Consider the following 22,196-nt stretch of genomic DNA (forward strand, 5'->3'; position numbering starts at 1 on the left):
ATAATAATAATAATAATAATAATAATAATAATAATAATAATAATAATAATAATAATTTATTTATTTATACCCCGCCCATCTGGCTGAGTCTCTCCAGCCACTCTGGACGGCTCCCAATTGAATATTAAAACAATACAGCATAAGAAGGAAAGGAAAGATTCCATTCCATTTGCCTGCTTATAGGAACTCCACGTCTCTATTGCTGTCAGATCTGCAAATGGAGGAAGGAGTTGGCAGAGATTCCTCCTCGTATCCAAATGGAGGAGCAACTTGGGATCCAAGCTTCTGCATGTGCATCTCCTCTCCTACTGAATGGAGACGGTATTTGGATGACCAGCTGAGGCAACTGGGGTCACTCCAACTCCCAAAATTGTAGGGTACAAGCTGTAAGTTGCTGGAAGCGAAGAACGGTCAATGAAAATTTCTGGCTGCAGATGATCAAGACTATCTTGTACTGCAAAGTGTACATACTAAGACGACATAGGTTTTTGTTTCTGCAAAACACAATGATATGTTATTGACAGAAGTGCCAGAAACCAGAATCATATTCAATTATACTGAAGATTTGAAGTTATGCTGTTTACAAGTTACATCCAGGCCTTTGGGTTGGACTTAGTCTGACCCCTGTGTTTTTCCTCCCTCTTGGCTTGAATTTGTGGACTACTCGAAATGAGGCTGCATTTTAAATTTTAATACTGTATTTTGGTCTGTATTTTAATTAATTGATTTTATGTTTTATTGTAATTTTATTGGTGTGAGCCGCCCTGAGCCCGGTTTTGACTGGGGAGGGCGGGGTACAAATAAAAATTTATTATTATTATTATTATTATTATTATTATTATTATTATTATTGCTTCAGAAGGTGGTCTTTAATGGGGTGTAATTAAATATATGCATCCATTTGTATTATTTCTTTGCCGCTTTCCCACAAAGTCATGTTCAAAGTGGCTTACAACTAAGAAAGCATTTTTTAAAAAACCTCTACAAAACAATTTCACAATAACGTAGCAAAATAACACCATAGTAACAATTTCATAATGGCATAGCAAAACAAAAATACAACATACAAAGTCCCACATTTCCGTACTGTACGTATGACAAGGTTACTTGAGCAGCATGCAGTACCCAATAACAAAAATAAGAAGGGTGATTTGCATTTTCACCTTAGTCCTAGAAACATGTTTCCGAGCACAGTTCAAAGTGTTGGTGCTGACCTTTAAAGCCCTAAATGGCCTCGGTCCAGTATACCTGAAGGAGCGTCTACACCTCCATCATTCTGCCCGGACACTGAGGTCCAGCACCGAGGGCCTTCTGGCGGTTCCCTCATTGCGAGAAGCCAAGTTGCAGGGAACTAGACAGAGGGCCTTCTCGGTGGTGGCACCTGCCCTGTGGAATGCCCTCCCATCAGATGTCAAAGAGAAAAACAACTACCAGACTTTTAGAAAACATATGAAGGCAGCCCTGTTTAGGGAGGCTTTTAATGTTTAATAGATCACTGTGTTTTATTTTTCTGTTGGAAGCCGCCCAGAGTGGCTGGGGAAACCCAGCCAGATGGGCGGGATATAAATAATAATAATAATAAATTATTATTATTATTATTATTATTATTATTATTATTATTCCTTCAGTAGCACCTTAAAGACCAACTAAGTTTATATTTTGGTATGAGCTTTCGTGTGCATGCACACTTCTTCAGATACACTTGAAACAGAAGTGTCAGACCCTATATATATATATATATACAGAGGGTGGTGGGGGTGGGTGGGAATGGGTGATGGGCTGATGGGAGTGGTAAACCTGTAGATGGCTGTTAATGACTGCTGATGACTGCAATTAGTATTTTGCTTCGACTCAGACCAACACGGCTACCTACCTGTAACTAGAATTATTATTATTATTGTTGTTGTTGTTGTTGTTGTTGTTGTTGTTGCCAAGATGTGGCTCAAAGTTCCCTCTCCTGCAGCAGCTTCTTGTAAAGTTTCCAAGGGCATAGGGTTGGGTATTTGGAAATATAATAATAATAATAATAATAATAATAATAATAATAATGTAGCCACTAATTTTTTTTAAGCTCTAATCAAGTGACTCAGAAAAAATCCCCCCCCTCCCCAGCACACTTCTGGACATCTTGTAACCCCCCCCCTCCCCAATGGAAATGGCATGATATGTCACTTCCAGTATGATTATGTCACCAGAACTTCAAACTGTTTTCCAGACAGGCAGCCACGTTAAGTTTCTGCAGCAAAAATACGGTAACCAAGGGTCTTGTGGCACCTTACACATTTATTATGGCATAAGCTTTTGCAGGCTACAGTCCACTTCATCATCAACATAAAGAAATGTAACATTAAATAATGGATTGCAACTTGCAGCTGAACATTCACAGAATAAATATAAATCTTTTATTGTGCGCGAATCCGACTGACTCATGATGGTTTGTCGAAGTCAATTGTTGTTTGTAAATGTCCTCTTCTGCCCATTTTCTTTTTTCGGCTTTGTAACATCATACTGTAATGCACATTTTTTTGCAGCACTTAGCTTTCCTTTGAATATTCCTCCCCCCTCCCCATTCCACTGTGGCCTTTGTAAAAGTTCTGCAAATCAATGCTGGTTGGTAGTGCATCAATATTTTTGAATTCTCTGAGATGGTTGGGCAAGATCACATACCCTGTTTGATGTAATATCTCATTAGTGTTTTACAGGGCTGCCAAAACCACTGACCTTTGGATTTTGACACAGGATGTGCAAAGACCAAAATGTAGGTATAGACTGTGTGTTGCTATTTAGCCCCAGACTGGATTTGTGAGTGACTTTAAAGTGTTTAGGTATCATCAGCATTAGTCCCTTCCATTGTGGGTGGGTGGGGGGTACATTATTAGATTGAGCAGCTGAAAGAGAAACAATAGAAACAAAATTCCAATAATAATAATAATAAATCAATACGTATTTAAAAGCTCAGGATTATTCAAACGTATTTTAATGCTCTCAAGTCCATTTCTTAATCTCCAGAACTACAGAGACAACAATATACACCCCTGTTTATATGCTGAGGAAAAGGTGAACTATAAAACACATAAAAAGAAGAAGAAGCTGTCTTATTGAAATCTGTGCACTTCCCAAGATGGCTCCACATTTGGAATTGACCATCAAAATAACATGGACAATTTTGCAAAAGCCGGCATTCACAGCTTGTTTTCTTTTTAACAACCCAATAAATTGGGTTGCTGGGGACTTTGTACTGTCACGTGCACAGGGCTCAAGGCCATGCTCTCCCTTCTCTCCCCCACCCCTCCTCTGGCACAGTGATGGAGTCAGCAGGAGGATATGCTTCTCTTCCTGTGTCCAAACAGGGAACTGTTGTTAGTGATATTATTTAGTCTTGTGGCAACTGTGGGTGGTAGCTTGGGGCTGTGGCTCTTACCCAAACTCCCAACAGTGGAGTCCCTGATGCTTACTGGGAGGGAGAGTGAGAGAGGGGCAAGGCAGCAGGGATGTTGGTGCTGTAGCTGCCAGTGTGTTTGCACCGCACCAACCTCTGCACCGCCTTGACCCTCTGACTCTCTTTCCCCGTAGGCACCTCCATTGATGGGAGGTCAGGTTAGTGCAGCCACCCAACCCCACTGTCCACTACTGTGTTGTGCTTTACTGAAAGGAGCCAGCATCATTAACCTGTTGCAATGTATGGAAGCTCCACATGAAGTCCTGTTTATTGTTTAATAGATTACTGTATTTTAGTGTTTTGTTGGAAGCCGCCCAGAGTGGCTGGGGAAGCCCGACCATATGGACAGGGTATAAATAATGTTGTTGTTGTTGTTTAGTCATTTAGTCGTGTCCGACTCTTCATGACCCCATGGACCATAGCACACCAGACGCTCCTGTCTTCCACTGCCTCCCAGTGGAAGACATTATTATTATTATTATTATTATTATTATTATTATTATTATTCACTCTGGAGTCAAGCTGCATTTTCTGTAGGGCTTTATTCCAGTTGCAGTCTTGCACCATCGTAAAGCAGTCTTCTTACAGTATATCCAGGAATCAGCATACACAGCTGGGATTACATACAAGGGAGAAGCCAGCATGGGGAAGTCAACCATACCTCTTTATACTGGTTGGCTATAAACCAATTAGGCAACTCCTCATGTCTCATGATGCTGACTCATCACATGATACTGAGTAAGCATTTCCATGTTAACTCCTTGATGCCCACAACATTTCTACATAAGCATGGTTTGAAGATGGTTTGTCTCAAGGAACCATAATGAACATTATGGCTCCTTGCTCCTTGCAGAGGCGCCAACTTGAGCAGAAGATTGGGGTGTGTGTCAATGATGCACGCGTGATGTGTGTGTGATGCTGGGAGGAGCTGGGGTGGAGCCAAACACAGCAGCGATGTGGCTTCAATGGATGGCAGCTCCTCTTCTCAGGTACTCAGCCTCCTCCTCCTGTTGCTGTCACCAGCCAATGACTGCTTCCCCCTCCTTCCCCTCCATGGCAGCAGGAGGAGGATCTGCCAGTCACTGAAGCCACACTGCACTGTGATTGGCCTTCTCTGCCTTGGTTGTCCTCAACATTGATGGGTGCCCCCCCATGTTATATTGGAGGAGCCAAAGGAGATCTGGGCCCCTACGAGTTGGCACCTACGACTCCTTGGCAGAAGAGTAGGGTTCCTCTAAATAAAATAATTTTATCTATTTGACTTGTAGCAATGCAATTTCAGCTGCACATTTTCCTCTGTATTTTTAACATTGACTGGTTTGTTTTAAAATTTGAATATACAGTTGAAGTGGAGGATGCAAGTCAGGAGTTGTTGAAGCAGGTGAGCTGTGCATAAGCAAGCTGCCAGCTAGCTTCACAGAGGCTTTTTTTTTTATTAGCACAAATATGCCAACCTAGCAGTTCGAAAGCACATCAAAGTGCAAGTAGATAAATAGGGACCGCTCCGGCGGGAAGGTAAACGGCGTTTCCGTGCGCTGCTCTGGTTCGCCAGAAGCAGCTTTGTCATGCTGGCCACATGACCCGGAAGCTGTCTGCGGACAAACGCCGGCTCGGCCTATAGAGCGAGATGAGCGCCGCAACCCCAGAGTCGGACACGACTGGACCTGATGGTCAGGGGCCCTTTACCTTTACCTTTTATGCACACGTTTAGGAACAGTCTGACCTTTAGCACTTTTACATGAGCTGACACCTATGTTTCCTCTGATATTTGCGAGATCTGCTCCACCACGTCATGTTCCTACCAAGTAGAAAGTGAGCGTACCTCTCCAAAAGGAGGCAAAGGTCACAGACAGGGCACGGCAGACCACTAAGAAAGCAAAAGGCAGAGGTTTGCCTCAAGCCTGGTGGTCATTCCTACATACAATTGTACCAGCTGAATTTCTGTCTTCTATGTTCTTGCTAAAGGCACAGGAACTCTGTCACATTGGGGGGGGGAGTAGCCTTCCTTCAATCCATTAGGTGCTGCTATTCCAACACACAATGCAGTGGGTGGCTTTTAAATGTAATCATGACTTCTTCCCTCGCCAGAGTACCCTGGAGAGGAGGAAAGAAAACCCTGATAATTACTACAGCAGAGCTTTCCCCCTCTACAATTCCTCACCTTAAGTGAATCACGCTAAGCAGCCACTTTGTGAAACTGAGAAGCGTCCAAATGCATTTTAAAGTTATAATGACTGTTTAGTGACTCCACTAATTTATTCTAGCCATCTGGGGCAGAATCGACGAATGCATCTCTTCTAAAAATGCTTCCTAATGTTTTGATGTACGAGTACAGACCATAAATGTACTTTTTAAAAAGAAGAAGTAGAGTGAGCCCATATATTTTCAAGCTAAATTCATCATGAGAAAATAATTATCATTAAAAAAAATTTTTTTATAAAAAATATCACTCACAATGTATTTTCCAGTTTAAGACTGCAATTCCTATGTAGCTTAACTCCTTTCTTGGGTGTAAGTCCTATTCATCACATTAGAACTTACTTCTGAATAAGCATGTATAAAACCAAACTCTACTTCTAGCAAATAAATAATGGGAGCATATTTTTCTGGAAAATTAACGAAACTGAAAAGTATTTTCAGTAGTTTCATATATATATATATATATATATATATATATATATATATATATATATAATATCAGTTTTATATCCAGTGGCTGGATGGAGAAGTAAAATTGGGTGGGTTACACTAAGGATCAATCTAGACAGCTTGTGGGTGTATACAGCAACATATCAATGACACATTAATAGCACATTCGAAGCATTTATTATGAACCATCCATACACCATCCTACTTCATCAGTTGTTCTGCAGTGTTCCCCAGTGTTTCCATATTATTGCATTCAAACTTTAAATCTACCCATTTTATTGACTATGTTCCCAATATCTCCAGTTCCCCACTTTCCTGCCCTGGGTGCAAGTAAATCATGTTATGACACCATGCTGTCATGCTTTCATTTATATACCTTTAAAGTTTTATAAACCTAGGCTGTGGCTGCTGTGCTAAGACATGCTCATCTGCAGAAAATTCATGTATCTGGCATTATTGGAAAAAAGGTGGCATTGGCTACATCACAAAGAACTGGACAAATTGTTTGATCTCTTACAAGTAGGACCCTGGCAGAGACACATGCCCAACTGGCATGTTCTCTCCCTCCTGGTCGATCATTCGTGACCTCCAAAAGCATTCTTCTGCCCAAACATAACAGCGACTGATGCCAATTGACATCAGCACACTTAAACGGCCTCGGTCCGGTATACCTGAAGGAGCGTCTCCACCCCCATCGTTCTGCCCGGACACTGAGGTCCAGCTCCGAGGGCCTTCTGGCGGTTCCCTCATTACGAGAAGCCAAGTTACAGGGAACCAGGCAGAGGGCCTTCTCGGTAGTGACACCCACCCTGTGGAATGCCCTCCCACTAGAGGTCAAAGAGAACAATTACCAGACCTTTAGAAGGCATCTCAAGGCAGCCCTGTTTAGGGAAGCTTTTAATGTTTGATGGATTTCTGTATTTTAGAATTTCTGTTTTTTTGGAAGCCGCCCAGAGTGGCTGGGGGAACCCGGCCAGATGGGCGGGGTATAAATAATAAATTATTATTATTATTATTATTATTATTATTATTATTATTATTATTATGGATCCGCAGAGTTTGTGCAATTGCATAACAGGACTTAGCAGCTCAGCATTTGGCTATTCTACATTTATTTACATATAAATTTGTCCACAGAAAGTTTACCAGGCCATGTGGCCAGCATGACCAAACTGCTTCTGGTGCAACGATACACCATTACAAGTTCCAGAGTGCACAGAAACACTGTTTACCTTCCCGCCGCAGTGGTACCTATTTATCTTCTTGCACTGATGTGCTTTTGGACTGCTAGGTTGGCAGGAGCTCATCCCATCACATGAATTCGAACCACCAACCTTCCGATCGGCAAGCCCAAGAGGCTCAGTGATTACGAGTAGTTGAGAGGAACACTGGTGGGTCAATAATGGATGCACTGTTCTCACGTTTAATAAACAGATTTCATGTTTTCTTGGCTGGAGGGGGGATATGTTCCTAAAAGAAGCAGCGTGCACTTAATAACCAAGTTTAGTTAAGTGCCAGTAACAAGCCTAAAAATTCTATAAGTAAGCTTAAGAATGTGTAAGCTAAATAATAACAGAGTTTTCTCCTCTTTACCTCCCAGCCTTCATTTTCCAAACTCTGTTGTCTCCCTTGTGTCTATTTGTAGATTGTACAGGGCAGGGACTTCCCCTGTCATTCTTTGGGAAACACCATGTAAAGGAATGGCACTATGTAGACAATCCTAAATACTAGGGTGGTTGGGCGCAAAAGAGGTGAGAGCTCCTGTGCCTTTCAACAGTGTTGTAGGAGATCTGGGCCTGCTGAAATTCCCTCTTCCCCACCACAGTTTAAAAGTGCAGGTGCCCTCTCCTCTAATATCCAGTAGTGACTGGTGCCCACTGCAACTGGTAGGGCAGAAGGCAGGGAGTCCAAGCAGTGGGTGGAGTCAGAGCCAAGTAATGCTGGTTTTGCCACTATCCTGGTCCTCCTCTGCTTACCCCTACAATTGGCAACACAGAGACTAAATAGAAAAGGGAAGGTGACAGCCAGTGCCATTCACCTGGACTGGTTGGAAGTCAGAAGGCAGGCTGGCAGTGTTGGCTGAAGGAGCAGGGCCCCCATTTGCCCTAATGGGCTAGCCTCCACTGCTAATACCAACAATGTTCCTAAAGACACTCTGTTTCTACCAGTCTACCACATGCAAGTCCACCTGGGAGCTTGCAGGACAGCATGAGGCCTTGTGGAACGCATGAATCAAGTCATTTGCTTAAGGAACCTGAAGGCTGGCTTCTAAATCAGAGTCTGTCATTAAATTATCTTCTCGAGGATAACTCTTAAATGCTGTTCCTCAGCCTGGGCCTCAGGCAGGCTTGGGGACCAGCCCAATATCTTTGTAGACATGTGCAGAATTATGGCCCTAGGAGTCTCCGATAATGTTAACTCGTCCTATGAAGCTTTGTGAGCAGGTTTGCCTTTTGATTCAAAACTGAAGTCAAAGTTTAGAGAGATGAGCCACTATCCCTAGAGTTCTTATAACAAGCCTGCTATCCCCTTTTCTGACTAAGCATTGGCTTGATGTGTACACTGGTCCCCGGAGTATTATACATCTGCTCGCAATGACCTTCTGCCAGAAGCTGGAATGGTTTCTCGATTTTAGGTGATGCAATTTATAAGCGATATTAATCTTTTACTTGTGTCAAACCTTATGGAATGAAATTGCAATGAATGGAATGAAATTCAATAGTACAAAGAGTAAGGTCATGCATCTGGGACTAATAAATGCTTTTGTTATCTGTTGGAAGAGTGGAAAAGATACCAGAATTCTTGGACAGTTGGAAGAAAGCGAGCCATCAACATGATCCTTCAGCAGTGAGAGCAAATGCTATTCAATATATGAAAAGGGGCATTTTTTATTTTTTATTATTTTTTGAAGGAATACAGAAATGGAGACATTAGGGAGGCCCTATTTGGAACAATACTGTACTCCAATTTCCCCATACTCTGCCACTGCTGGATTTATGTATAGGCTAAGTAGGCTGAAGCTGAGGGCCTCTAAATCTAGGGGACCTCACCAGCAGGCAACCTCCCCTCTCTCAAAATTGAAAAGCCAAGACTTCATGTGAGGACAGGGCAACCTGGGCCTCTAAATCTAGGAGGCCTCGCCAGCCTGCCATCTCCCCTGTGCCACAGTCTCCCCTCTCCCAAAATTGCAAACCCAAGACTTCATGCAAGGGCAGGACAACTCAGCCCCAGAAACTATGCGACTCAGGGCTAGCCAGTAAGGCCCAATTTGAAGAGGTGGGGCCCAACTTTAGTTTTTAGTTTTTTTGTAGGGCCCCAGTTCACAGCAAAATCTTATAGATATAAATAAAATCCATCTAGATTGCCCTGCTGCCAGGGGGGGGGGGCTTTAGGAGCAGCCTGTGGGGCCCAATTTGGCCAAATTGCTACAATTGCCTTAAGGTCAGCCCTGATGAGACTGTGCAGGGGCTGGACTGACAAGCCCTGCACCTTCTCGGTCCCTAGTGTCACTAATCAGAGTACAGACTCAAGGACTAGTTATGGAAATAGGGGGGCACCTATTTGAAATCAGTTTTGTCATCTCGCCCCCCCAAACCCCGGGACAATGAGCCCAGCCACCTTTTATTCACAGTCGCATAAGCACTACACTGCAGCATAGCCATAAACCTGTACATTCAACCGCTGAAGTACATACCCAATATGCTTTATGAATGAATTCTGTGTTTTATTAATGGACTCTGTATTTTTGGAAGTAACTAAGAGCCACCAATAGGGAGCTCTAGAATCTGACAGCTAACCAATTGGGTACTACCAAACAGCGACCCCTATTGCTGAAAGCAGGTAACCAGCAGGAAATGCTTCAGCTCAGCCTTTGTGCTGTTTACTGAACACCCCCTGCTGTGCAGATAATGGAGAAAGCTCGTAAATTGTATCCCTTCTGGTACCCTGGCCAACTCTATTACAAAGACCATAAGAAGGGAGTTCAAGTTCCCAACAGCTGTTAATCAATGAAGCAAGCACACAGGTCACTTTTGTCAGAGTCAGGACACCTATGTCCTGGCCAGGCCTGCGCCCAATCTTGTTTTTGTACAATCTTGTTTGTTCTCAGTAACCAAAATTAGATTATCAACATATACAAGCAGAAAGTTGTTTTCCTTCATTTGCAAGGAATCGTACAAAAGAAAATGGCACTAATAAAGAAAAGTTCCAGGGTGGCAATAAAAAGCAAACTAAAAATCCTTTTGCAGTTCATCAGAACTATCCAGCAATACCAAATTATGGGAAAACTGGTGCTATTAACAGTAACCCTTCTAGTTGGTTAATTGATTTGGCAACTTTCATGCACGTGATGCTAATTCCCCCTCAAAGAGTTAAATGATAACTCATCAGAGGCAGCTACAGTTGCAAATGGAAACAAAATACCTGTGAAAGGAAGAGGAGCATGTTTGCTCAAGTTTGTTGCAGGTAGAAATACTGTTCATAGCTGCCAAGTTATCCCTTTTTAAAGGGATTTTCCCTTATGCTGAATAGGCTTCCTCGCGAGAAAAGGGAAAACTTGGCAGCTATGATACTGTTTGTAATGAAGTGAGAGCAATAGTTGCTTGAATTAACAAGTAAGAAAGTTTTGAGAATTTACATGCTAGATTAAAATTGATTAATTCATTGACAAGGGGACTGTAAGAAAAACACTGGGGCCTAATTTGAATAATAGAGTGCCTGGTATCTGGTGGGCAATCTCCTCCTTTATTTCTACGCTGTGGCTGCAGACCAAATCACCTGTCAGGATAACTATAAGATTCAGGTGAGGGTCATAGGTCTTGCCAATCCCAACAGGTATATAACAGGAAGACCGGCCTGCCCAGGCCTCATATGAAGGTATTTTTTCCTTTAACACTTGAAGAATATAAGAAGTGCCTGCTGGATGAGGCCGATGGTCCGCCAAGTCCAGCATCCTGTTTTCACAGTAGCCAACCAGTTGGCCTCCAGAAGCCTGTAAGCAGGACCTGAACTCAACAGCACTCTCCCCATAATGTCCAGCAACTGGTATTCTGTGGTGTTACTGCCTCTGGATAATAGAGTCAATTTAGCCATCATGACTAGCAGCCATTGATAGCCTTATCCTCCATGAATTTATTTAAGTGCATATTGTTATTTTTTAACCATATGCATTGGGCATTTTGAAATATAAACTGGATTTGCGATGTGATGTTTTACATGTCTACTCAGAGGCAAACCCCACTGAGTTCAGTGGGATTTAACCACAAAGAAAAATTAATCCTACAATCCCATGCACACTTAACTGGGGATTAAGTTTCATTGATTGCAACTGGGTTTACGTCTGAACAGATATGTAGAAGATTGTGTTCTATGTCTTTCATGCACACAGAATTTAGCATTATTTCAAATATCAAATTGAGTTATTTATAAATTGCTATAAAGAATAAAATGGTTGCATCCTACTCTCCACAAATTTGAGGGAGAGCAACCTTTACACCAATCATTTGCCCCTAATTTACATGAGCTAAAGAACAAACAAACAAATAAAAACACACGTGGAAGCCTAAGCGATGGAAACAAATTGAGACTGATACTTCCTGGCTTACATACCCTCCAACATTTCTCTGATGAAAATAGAGACACCCCCTCCAACATTTCTCCGATGAAAATCAGGACAGCCTATGGAAAAGCAGGACATTCTGGAATCACATCAGAAACCAGGATGGTTTCTGTAAATCTGGAAAATAGGGACACTTGGAGGGTCTGGGAAGGCATGAAGTGAAGAAAACCAAGCAACTCTCACAGACCGGTCCTGCTTATATTTTAGACATAAAATGTCCTGACTGGGTAACAAAAGTAGACTTCCCAGAGCAATAGACCAATCAACTGTTTGTGTGAGTCAGTTCAGCAACACTGGAGCTTGGTAGCCATACTTCCTCCAGGTAATAATGGCTATTAACATTTTAATTGAAAAACAATCAGGAAGGAGAAGGAGACAGGGAATACACAGAATCCCTCCCCAGGAGCCTTTGGCTCTAGGCAGCACACCAATTAACTGGCTAGGAAATTGGATAAGATAGAGGAACAGGAACAATGAGGTGGTACATTCAGATTGATTATAGAGTGACTGACTTGGAGGCTGGCTGACAGGCTTTCCTGTCTCCCAAAATGGAGTTTTGTACTTTTAAAACCGGCATCAATCACATCAACCTCGGGCCAGTCACACAACTTTCCTTGGTGAAGGTGAGGAATGAAGTGAGCAAAAACTCTGGTTAGATTCAAAGATACCTGGTGTGGGTGGGTGGGAGATAGAAAGAAAGAGAGAGATTAATTCCCATAGTGGCTCTCATGTTGGAATTAAAGGTAAAGGTAAAGGGGCCCCTGACCATCAGGTCCAGTTGTGTCCGACTCTGGGGTTGCAGCGCTCATCTCGATCTATAGGCTGAGGGAGCCGGCGTTTGTCCGCAGACAGCTTCCGGGCCATGTGGCCAGCATGACAAAGCTGCTTTTGGCAAACCAGAGCAGCGCACGGAAACGCCGTTTACCTTCCCACCGGAGTGGTCCCTATTTATCTACTTGCACTTTGATGTGCTTTCGAACTGCTAGGTGGGCAGGAGCAATGGGAACTTACCCCGTTGCAGGGATTCGAACCACCAACCTTCTGATCAGCAAGCCGTAGACTCTGTGGTTTAACCTACAGTGCCACCTGGGTCCCTTATGTTGGAATTATTTAATCATTATTCATAGTGGGAATGCAGCCCCTCCTAGTGTCCCTATTTTCCAGAGACAGTCCCAGATTTACAGACGCCGTCCTGGTTTCTGATTTGATTCTGGAACGTCCTGCTTTTCCTTGGAGGGTATGGAGTTATGTGACCCCCGAGTCAATGAGACAAGTAACTATACAACCTTTAGAAGACATCTGAAGGGAGCCACCTTGAGGAAAGTTTTTTAATGTTTAACATTTTATTGTTTTTATATATGGTGGAAACCGACCAGCGTGGCTGAGGCAACCCCGTCAGATGGATGGGGTATAAATTAATAAAAAAAATATATATTCTTATTGAGTAAGACACCCCTATTTTCATAAGAGAAATGTTGGAGGGTATGGGAATGCTGATTTCCTCTTTAGAAACAAAGCTTCGCTTCACTTTATTTTTGTTTCCCTCCCCACCACCCTCCCCACTACATTTCTTTTTTTGCTGCACTTAGTTTATCACGATGCTGGGTCAATGCAGGTAAAAATCATCAGCATTAAGTAAGTGCTCGGTAAGTGGATTGAAATAAATTATTCCCTCTCCGAATACTAGAACTTGGTGTGATTTAATGCGATTGGTAGCAAATTCAGGGCAGAGAAGAGGGAGAGCTGCATTGCACAATCCATAATTAACGTATCAAATTCGCTATTCTGAGATGCGGCGAAGGGCATTAGCTTAACACAGAATTTGGCATTCCTTAGATCTGATCCAGCAGAGCTAATCTGATGAGCTTTATCCTGGTGTTGGGCACAGAGGGATTTTGCAACCTGTGATTATGTCAATTGCATATTCTTTAAAGAGGTTGACCTCGGCTGGATCTACCACATTTGTAGGTAATCTCCTCTTGGTGCACAGACAGCTCCCTCCAACACCTGTCATAGGTCTCGCTGAATGTGCTTTAATTTATGGAGCATTTTAAATACCACACGCTCCTAACCCTGAAATGAAGTTCTCTTCTATGGCTACAAACAGAAGCTGTTCGGAATGAGGATAATCAAATATTGTGCCATGTTGCTTCCATCAGGTCCTTGGACAAGTCTGTCTTCCTAGCCTGACATATAATTCAGCTTGTTATTGAATGAGGTGCAGAGCACACAGTCCTGAAGAACAGACGCTAACCTCTTGGATTGTCTGGCTAAAAGATAAATCAAGCATTTGAGCTACTCACCTTCCAATTAACAAGATGTTGGAGATGAACATATTGCCAGCACTTTGAAGATGGATTCAGAAAGGCTGTGCTGAAGTTTGTTTTGTTTGTTTTTTTAAAAAAGTAAAGCAGTCCCTCACAGTTATATAAATGGACAATATATACCGGTAATGCATTGATTTTCTTTATAGAAGACAACAGAATCTCATAAAACTGAGGGATAAGCAAGGCAATTTCCCCCAATCCTTCTCCACTATTGTTCTGACATTCCAATAGCCCTTGGGGTTCCACTCCATGTTGATAAATCTGGATTTTGGAATGCTGAAAACATCCTCTGAACATGCAGATAACACTGATGATAGCACACACAAAAAAAAATCTCACAATGTTTTTGAAGTTTTTTAAAACAACAACAACAACAACGTGTTTTTACAGGCATATATCTTGTTGCAGGATGAAAAACAACAGCAGCAGCTAACAGTATTAAAAATATAAATGTAAAAATAGTCTCAGGCATTTTTTAAAAGTCCACATTGAACAAATACACAATTAAAAGCAATAGTTGTCAGGGATCGTGCTGAGGAGAGCTGCACTAAGGAAGAATGGTGGGAGCCACCCCCTCCCACTGATCCTGAATCTTCCCAGGAGCAGAAGGACTGAATAGATTTGGAAGAGTGGTTTGCAGAGAGGCATAGTTCAGAAGGCAGAAGCTGGGATATGCTGCATGGGGAACAGCTAGCAGAAGAAACACTACGGTAGAAGAGAGAGAGTTAACAGATTCACAGTCTCTGGATAGTAACTACACACACACCCCTTCTCCAAAGTCACAGAGAGCTCAGAAAGTGTCAGAACAGAAAGTGCAGAGGTTACAAACTCAGATTACAAAACGTAGGAGTGACATAGATTAATAGGGACGGAGGGGGGAGTGAGCCTTAATTGGGAGCACCGCCATTTCTAGAGAGACGTGTTCTTTGTTCTCTCACTGTGATTATTAAAGATTCTAATTGGTAAGACATTCGTTTCGTTTGATATTCTCATCTACTCCCACCGGGGGGAGGAAGCTGATTCCCCAAAGCCTGACAATAGGCTGTCTACAACTAAGTTCTACTCAGAGCAGAGCCACTGAAATTAATAGACCTAAGTTCACATCATGTCCATTTATTTCAATGGGTCTACTCTGAGTGTGACTAGCATTGGAGACAACCCAATAAAACAGGTCATAAAACAGAAACAGGGAGGTCTGTTTCCATTCATTTATCATTATCACTCTGGAATATTCCAGAAACAGATATTTGAAAGAACCCTAGGAGACATTTTCTTGCATCCAGTAAAGTGGAACGACAGAGGGATCTCACAGGTGTGGGGATTCCATAGGCAACGCTGCAAAAGAAGTCAGAAAAAAGAAGAGTGGTTGATAAAAGGGGATCAACAAGAAGAGTGCTTGGGCTGAAACATTTGCTATCAAAATCCATTAATGCAATTGTGGTTTTCCACTCAGCCAATGAAATTTATTTCTGGGAAATAGGTGTTTGTGCAAAATTTGGCCCCAATCCAGCATATGCAGTCTGAATACTGGCAACAGCACCAAGAAGCTGTTTTAGGGTGAGATATATGCAGCCTTCTGTTCCTCCTCCTGAACAGATGATCCAACATTATCATAGACTTTCTTGCATAAAGAGAATATAACACATTTCTCATCATCCCCTTTGCACAAGTAGTTCCTAATCCAGACAGGAATGTTTGATCAGATAATGCTAAGAGCAGACCCTCCAAGTGCCCCTATTTTCCAGGGACAGTCCCTGATTTAGAGAAGCCGTCCCGGTTTCTGATTTGATCCCAGAATGTCCCACTTTTCCTTAGGATGTCCCTATTTCCATCGGAGAAATGTTGGAGGGTATGGAGTTATGCAACCCCCAGGCCAAGGAGTCAAGTAACTAAGATCCATTTCAGTCCGGCTTTTGCCCTGGTCATGGGATCGAAACAGCTCTGGTTGCCTTAACAGATGATCTCCGTAGACAGCTGGATCAAGGTGGGTCAGGACTGCTGATTCTTTTAGATTTGTCAGCAGCCTTCGATATGGTCAATCACGAACTTTTAGACCACTGTCTTGCCGACGTGGGGATTCAGGGCACAGTCCAACAATGGCTGTGTTCCTTTATCTCAGGTCGGGGACAGAGGGTGATGCTAGGGAGGGAGTTGTCGCCGCGGCACTCCTTGGTGTGTGGAGTCATGCAAGGCACAATCCTTTCCCCGATGCTTTTTAATATCTTTATGCACCCCCTTGCCCAGATTGTCCGGAGTTTTGGGCTGGGTTGTCATCAATATGCTGATGACACCCAGATCTATCTGTTGATGGACGGCCGCCCTGCCTCGGCCCCGGACACACTGACCAGGTGCTTGGAAGCTGTGGCTGGATGGTTACGTGGGAGCCGACTAAAACTAAATCCTTTGAAGACAGAGGTCCTCTGGCTGGGTCGGGACGACATGGGGTTGGGGGGCCAACTCCCATCTCTTACAGGGGCTGAATTAGTGCTAGCACCTTCTGTCAAGGGTTTGGATCTATCCTTCGACGCCTCCCTTTCCATGGAGGCGCAGGTTGCAGCCACAGCAAAGGTGGCATTTTTCCATCTCCGCCGTATCAAGCAGTTGGTCCCTTACCTCTCTCGCCCTGATCTGGCCACAGTGATCCATGCAATGGTCACCTCCAGGCTTGATTATTGTAACTCGTTCTACGCGGGGCTGCCCTTGAAGCTGACCCAGAAAGTCCAGCGGGTGCAGAATGCTGCAGCAAGGCTCCTTACGGGGTCCCGGCCGTGGGATCACATTCATCCAGTGCTTTACCAGCTGCACTGGCTCCCGGTGGAGTACAGGATCAGGTTTAAGGTGCTGGTTTTGACCTTTAAAGCCCTATGTGGCTTGGGACCCTCGTACCTACGGGACCGCCTCTCCTGGTATGCCCCGTGGAGGACCTTAAAGTCCACAAACAACCATATTCTGGAGATCCCGAGCCATAAGGTGTCTAGATTGGCCTCTACTAGGGCCCAGGGCCTTTTCAGTATTGGCCCCAACTTGGTGGAACACTCTTTCACAGGAGACCAGGGCCCTGTGGGATTTGTCATCTTTCTGCAGGGCCTGCAAGACAGAGCTGTTCTGCCTGGCCTTTGGGTTGGACTTAGTCTGACCCCTGTGTTTTCCTCCCTCATGGCTTGGATTTATGGACTACTTATAAACAGGCTGCATTTTAAATTTTAATACTGTATTTTAATCTGTATTTTAATCAATTGCTTTTTATGTTTTATTGTAATTTTATTGGTGTGAGCCGCCCTGAGCCCGGTTTTGACTGGGGAGGGCGGGATATAAATTAAAATTAAAATTTATTATTATTATTATTATTATTATTATTATTATTATTATTATTAACAGCCTTTAGAAGACACCTGAAGGCAGCCTTGTATAGACATTTTTTTAAATGTTTAATGTTTTATTATGTTTTTATATATGTCGGAAGCTGCCCAAAGTGCTGAGGCTAACCAGTCAGATGGGTGGAGTATAAATAATAAAATTCTTATGATGATGATGATTATGGAATAGGACACCCCTATTTTCTTTGGAGAAATGTTGGGGGGTAGGGATTCCCCGTCCCTGATGCAGCTCAAACCAGTTTGGCCTGCAAGCTCCAACTACTGTGCTGAATATCCACATTTTTTTAAAAAAAGAAAAGCAGTAAGAAATGCTAAAATAGAGAAGTAATAAGATGAGCTATAAATAATCTGTTTTGTGTTGCTTTGCATGCTATGACATATACTCTCATCCCTCATTAAAATTATTTATTAGATGTTTGCTGACAGTGGATATTGATATTTACATACACTGCAGGAAAAATACTACCTCGGTTGATTAGTTCTACATGTTTTGTGAAAGTGCTCTGCTCAGTTATGCCAAGGGGAACCCAGATCACAGGCTGATTTAGGCAAGGTGTCTTAAGTCATGAAACAGATTCCTGCATTGCAAGGGATTGGGCGAGATGTCTTTCCCATTAGGTTTACTGGCGCATTGCGCCAGGGCACCAGCCTCTCAGGGGCGCCCCAGCAAGTGGGGGAGCTGCGCAGCTTTGCCGGTGGCCTCCCCTTTCCCTCCTGCACACCCGCCAGCTGTGCCCCGTCAACCATATGGCTGGTGGGCATGCAGCTTGCTTCCCAAGCCTCCACAGGAGGAGAGTGACCCCTGCATAGGCTTGGGAAAAAGTAGACAACTCTGGGAAATGGGGGGCGCCAGAGGGATCTTTGCACCACAGCGCCGGATATGCTTAAGACAGCCCTGGCTAGATGACCCTTAAGGTCCCTTCCAACTCTACAATTCTGTGATTCTGTTATTTTCTTTTCCATGCCTCATGCTTGTTGCAGGATTTCAGAAAGGCCGTCAACACTCTGGCTTAAGGGGAACCTGTTGCCCCAGCTTAGGTTTCCATATTTCAAAAAGTAAAATTCCTGACACCTGCAAAGTTATTTTTAGGAGGACCCCAAAATTGTTGAGCTTTTTTTTTTTAAAGAAACCCACCAAAATTATTAGGCTTCTTGGGGGAAATCCTCGCCCAAAAATATTGATTTTAAGCTTTCAGAGCTGTTTCAACTGCTTTTTCCACCACATTTCCATACATTCGGGTTTCCCCTGACATTTTGCCAATTAGAAAACCAGGACGTGTCAGGAATTGCCCTTGAATTTAGGTTATGAGTGAATTTCTCGGGAGTGTGCGGGACTTACTTCCAAATAAGGATCAAAGGATTGAAGCACAAAGTTGCAATATGCATGGTCACCTTTTAAATTCATACGGCCTTAACTTTTAGGCTATTGTGGATAGTATCAGGCTACATGATGATGATGATGATGATGATGATGATGATGATGATGATGATTTCATTTTATTATTTATACCCCACCTATCTGGTTGGGTTTCCCCAGCCACTCTGGGCAGCTTACAGCATATATAAAACGTAGTAAAAAATCAAATATTAAAAACTCCCCGATACTTGGCTTCTTTTGGATGTCTTCTAAAAGTCATGTAGTTCTTTCTCTCCTTGACCTCTGAAGGGAGGGCGTTCCACAGGGAGGGTGCCACTACAGAGAAGGCCCTCTGCCTGGTTCCCTGTAACTTCACTTCTCGCAGGGAGGGGACCGTCAGAAGCCCTCAGAGGAGGACCTCAGGAGCACCTATCAGAAGCCATTTTATCCAGTGTTACTGAGGGAAACGTCGTGAGAAAGCAAAATACTGTTATCAATAATAATAGTTAATACTATTGGACAGTTTTTGTTGCTATATATAATTACTATAAGACATGATATTATTACAAATACTAATATTAACAAATTTCAGTGCGCATTTTAAGTACATCCAATGCTGTGCTGGATTGTGGCCAGTGCAAATCTTTTATGGTGCTATCCTATGCATCATTCTCCCCGAGGTATGTATATAGGATTGTGTACTCTGAGGTATTATCTCAAACCAGTGTGACTGCTTTTGCCCAATTTACTTACAGCAAATCCTGGTGTATGCCTAAAAATATTTAATCACTTTTGTTTTATTTATTTATATATTTATAATTAGAAAAAGCCTATGGATTATGATTTTTAATTCTGAAATCAGTCATATATTAATTTAACAGCTATTTTTACTATCAGCCAACTGTAAAAATTTTATATTTTACTACTATGGGTAACATAATGAACCATTAATTTCCGATTTGAAAACCTGTATCCTGGTGAATTTGTAATTCCCTCTTGCACATGGTTGAAGGGATTTTTTCCCCCAAAGCATGTCTAATACCGCAGAAGATCTGTCTTAGTGTTTGATGATAATTAGCTACAAAATTAGCCAGCTAGAAATGTTATTTATCAAAACACCACTGAGTCCTGGAAAGATGGAGAAACTCTCCAATGGAGTGTTTGCAAACATGGACAACTCTGTTGTATGAGGTTTGAATGACAAAGTATTGATTAAAAGTCTCTCTCAATTACACACACACACACACACACACACACACAGTTTGAAAAAGGTAAAGCAAAAAGATGTTTATGCTATTTGTGTGACCATTTAGGAGCAGATTACCTTTGCAAGCAGACGTTGCCTCTGATGCAGCTTGCTAATAAGAAAGTGCTGAAATTGGAGATATATATTTTATTCATTCCTATTCATAGTGCTTTTTAAGACTCAGGGGCTCTAATCCAACACAAAGCACTCAAACCAGGCAAACATAATGGTGTCTAGACCCAACCCATAGGGATAATCCACAGTTCAGAGAGAAGGAGCAGGTTGCTCCCAATCCAAACTCCTACTGGTCAGAAGCAGCTTGCGTGGTCGGGCAGAGCTGCTAGCCTAGATTCCTGGCAGGTGACTTGCAGCAAGGTGGCAGATCCAATCCAAGATCCTGCAGGTGCATTTGCACCACACTGACCTCTAGGTAGAACTTCCCCTCTCCCCCTCAATAAGCAACAGCAACCCTATGTTAGTCATTTATAAAAGTGTTTCTACAGGGCCAGATTTAAGTTTGATGAGGCCCTAAGCTACTGAAGGTAATGGGGACCTTTATATGTCCAGCTGTCCTTTGTTAACAACAAATTGCTGCGGTTCTTTCTGTTGAATATATGCCAGACATCCCCAAATTGTGGCCCTCCAGATGTTTTGGCCTACAACTCCCATGATCCCTAGCTAACAGGACCAGTGGTCAGGGATGATGGGAAATGTAGTCCAAAACATCTGGAGGGCCGAAGTTTGGGGATGCCTGATATATGCTATATGGCAATTTATGGACCTAATAGGTACCTAAAGCCATTTCACATGCAGAATGTAGGCACCCTATATATAGAAATGAGCAAACCAGTGATATTTTAGGGAGCAGGCGGGGCCCATTACTTACATCATAGGAGCCCACACAACACAAAACTCTGTTGCTGTATGTAGGTTTTATTTTAGTTGTTTTTTATCTTATATCCAGGTTTTTTTCTCCTTTAAATTTTTTTTGGGTCTCCCAAGAGAGTGGGGCTCTAAGCCAGGCATCCCCAAACTTCGTCCCTCCAGATGTTTTGGACTACAGTTCCCATCTTCCCCGACCACTGGTCCTGGTAGCTAGGGATCGTGGGAGTTGTAGGCCAAAACATCTGGAGGGTATAGCTTGATCAGCTTATACGTAAATGTGCTTAAATATTTATACGTATACTGTGCTTAAATATTTAATATTTAAGAGATACATTTTTTAAAATAAAAAACCCACATTTATATGGATGGTGTTACATAGCAAAGTCACACTGAATGGAAATGGATCGATTGGCCGTCCAATCATCTTTGGACTCTCCCTGGGCCACTCCCCCTTCCTAGACACACTTTCTACTGGTGCTGCCTCACACACTCCTTGAGAGTTTTTGCATGGCTGGAATGTGCCCTTGAGCTTTGCTAGGATGGAGGTGAAAGAGGGGTGTATAGAAAATGAACTCCTGTAGAGACATAAAATTTGCATCAATTACTCTGCCCACTTTTGCCCCCTGGCTTCAGTGCCGGCTCTAAGGCAAGCCTGGGTGGCGCAGGGCCACCAGGGGGGTGCCACGCGGCTGCGCCCGCTAGACAGTCGTGGTGAGAAACAGGGCGGGGGCGCCGGAGCGATCATCGCACCATGGCGCCAGGGTGCCCAATATGCTTAAGACGGCCCTGCCTGGCTTCATACACTGGGATAGAGACTAGCACGCAGAGACCTTTCCTCTTGTGCCATTGTCTTAACAAAACCCACCCTCTTGCCCAAACTGTTGTTTGTCCTGGGACATTGCCATTTGACACCTTCTCTCCTGATGAAGGGGAGGGGATTTATGACAGGGACATGGGCACAGGGCTGGTGAACTTTACACACCAGACTGTGTGCCATAGTCCCAGTCTTAACTGGGGCCCCTAATTACACCAGATATGTTAAATATCTTCAGACTTTTCTTGTGGATTGTACTGTATGGATGAATCCCATCAGCATAAGGCGTTCCACTTGCACAATGGCAATTCCCTCTCCTCCCCTCAAACACACCTTCTGCCCATGACTGTGGTCGGGGGGCAGCTGCTCCCCAAATCAAGTAAATATATAAAAATACTTAACTAACTGAGCAATTGAATCACAGATAATTCGGTTCTGCTCCCCCCCCCCAATATAAAGTCTAACCCCCCCGTCCTTCCCAGATC

Source organism: Zootoca vivipara, chromosome 7, assembly GCF_963506605.1.
Source record: "Zootoca vivipara chromosome 7, rZooViv1.1, whole genome shotgun sequence".
Lineage (NCBI taxonomy): Eukaryota > Metazoa > Chordata > Lepidosauria > Squamata > Lacertidae > Zootoca > Zootoca vivipara.